This window comes from Mus caroli, chromosome 9 (genome assembly GCF_900094665.2).
Source record: "Mus caroli chromosome 9, CAROLI_EIJ_v1.1, whole genome shotgun sequence".
NCBI lineage: Eukaryota > Metazoa > Chordata > Mammalia > Rodentia > Muridae > Mus > Mus caroli.
In genome coordinates this window covers 95,181,662-95,183,669 of record NC_034578.1, presented here as the reverse complement: position 1 = coordinate 95,183,669, position 2,008 = coordinate 95,181,662, and the positions used below count along the sequence as shown (strand labels likewise).

Genomic DNA, 2,008 nt, shown 5'->3' with positions numbered 1-2,008 from the left:
CCTCTCTGTCACTCTGTCTCTCTGTCTCTCTCTCATAGTATAGAATAGAGTTTATTTAGGGCATGGGGAGGGTAGTTAAGAGAGTAGTAGAGGCAGAGAAGGGCAGAGAGAAGGGGAGAGTAGAGAAGTAGAGGCTGGCCATGACCACGTGGAGAGAGGGGGAAGGGGATGGGGAGAGAGAGGGCAAGAGTAAGAGATACAAGAGAGTAAGAGAGGAGAGAGAGAGAGAGGAGAGAGAGAGAGAGAGAGAGAGAGAGAGAGAGAGAGAGAGAGAGAGCAGAAACAGGTGTTTTTGTGCAGTGTTCAGAGCCATGTCACTTATAGCTACTGATCCTTGAGCAAGCACTGTCACCAGAAGAGAAGGCTGGATCAAGGACAGAATCCCTTCCTGCCTACCCAGGTCATACTAACAAAGCCCATGTCTATTCAGACATACAACTGATATGCCTTAGTGCAACATTAAGAACTGGCAAGCCTGAGTTTAACTTAGCGTTCTTCTTGATAACTTTTCTCAGCCACTGCTTAAGCAATACCAGCATCAGATGTTAATCACGTCCCAGCTAGAGCGTTTTTGCTGGCAAATGTTTCAGCAGAGGCATGGATAACTGGGGGTTTCCAATGTGTCTCCTCTATCAGCACTATAGCACATTACACCGCTGGCTCTTTGCACTACAAACCCCCATGGCCTGTTCTTCCTGTAAGCAAACCCTCTAGCCGCTGCATCTACTCCATGTATCCTGACATTATTCTTTCTGCAGTCAGTCATGGCCCAAGTAAGGGCTCAGACCTCTGTAACCAGGTAAGCTGTAAGGAGAAATACTCTCAAGATATACTGAGGGCTCGGTGGCCCTCCTCACATCAGGGTGTCACTTCTGGTTTTGAAGACTATCTCACAGTACTTTCCAGTCATTCTAAACAGAAATGTTACCTTTTCTCCCTGAGAATTTAAAAAAGAATGACTTGACAAAAGAGTTACCGAATGATACAGAGAGTCTTGTATCTAATTTTGCTCCCTATACTTTAATAATGTAAAATAATAAAGCGTTGAAAGGAATCAGGAGACATGGAAATGCACATGAGTAATCTTACAGGCAGACAGACAATAAATAAATACAGTGCTAGGCTATTCCGGTATGAGAAGAACGGGATCTGAGTCAGACGGGAGCTGGTAAGGAAGCGTGCCCTCATTTTCTGAACCTCAAGATTTTCTAACCAAAAATAATCTCTCAGTCCTTGATAAGGTGGTTGCTGATCAATGGTGTCTGCTTCAGATCAACAGCACTTACAGATGCCTACTCCATAAGCAACCTGTTGCGAACTGCAGAGTCCGGGACATTTAAAACCAGGAACAATGGCTATAAAGCTGCTGGTGAGAACAGAGGGTCACAATAAGGGAGGGTCAGCTTGTCTGTCACAGAGCGTCCCTAACCCAGCAGGGAGCACTGTGATGGAGGACTTGATTAACCACAGAGAAAACAGAGAGAGACAGAGACAGAGACGTAGATGAGAGACATACAGAGAGAAAAGACATACAGAGAAAGACAGAGATAGAGGAGAAACAGAGATAGAGAGACAGACACACAGAGACAATCCCCCTAGGAACACTTGCCTATGTGTATCTATCTTTATGCAAAACATGGAATGGTGTTGAGAAAAACTGTTGACAATTCACTTTCAAAATGAGATTCTCTTCATGTGAGGAGGATCAATCGGAGGTAAATACATTTTAAAATGGTTTTCCATCTTGGCATGTATGAGAAGATACGACTCTGCCGTAACCTTAGGAAGATCTCCCTGTGTTAGTGCTGGATAGTGCAGCCAGCAGAAAACAGGCCCTTGGAACTTTAAATGCTATGTTCAATCCTCACCTCCAGCCCTTACTAGCTGTGTGAACTTGTACAAATTACATGGTCTTGATTTCACCTGTAAAAAAGGAATGTCATATACATTCTTAAACCAAAGTGCATGTGTGAGAGGAGAGGAGAGGAGAGGAGAGGAGAGGAGAGGA

The 2,008-nt window shown here is 44.4% G+C and overlaps 1 protein-coding gene across 5 annotated transcripts in view; it reads right to left on the bottom strand.

The window, feature by feature from the left end:
- Dzip1l (DAZ interacting zinc finger protein 1 like) overlaps positions 1-2,008 on the bottom strand; it is a 39,498-nt gene that overhangs the window by 23,067 nt on the left and 14,423 nt on the right. The window lies entirely within an intron of this gene.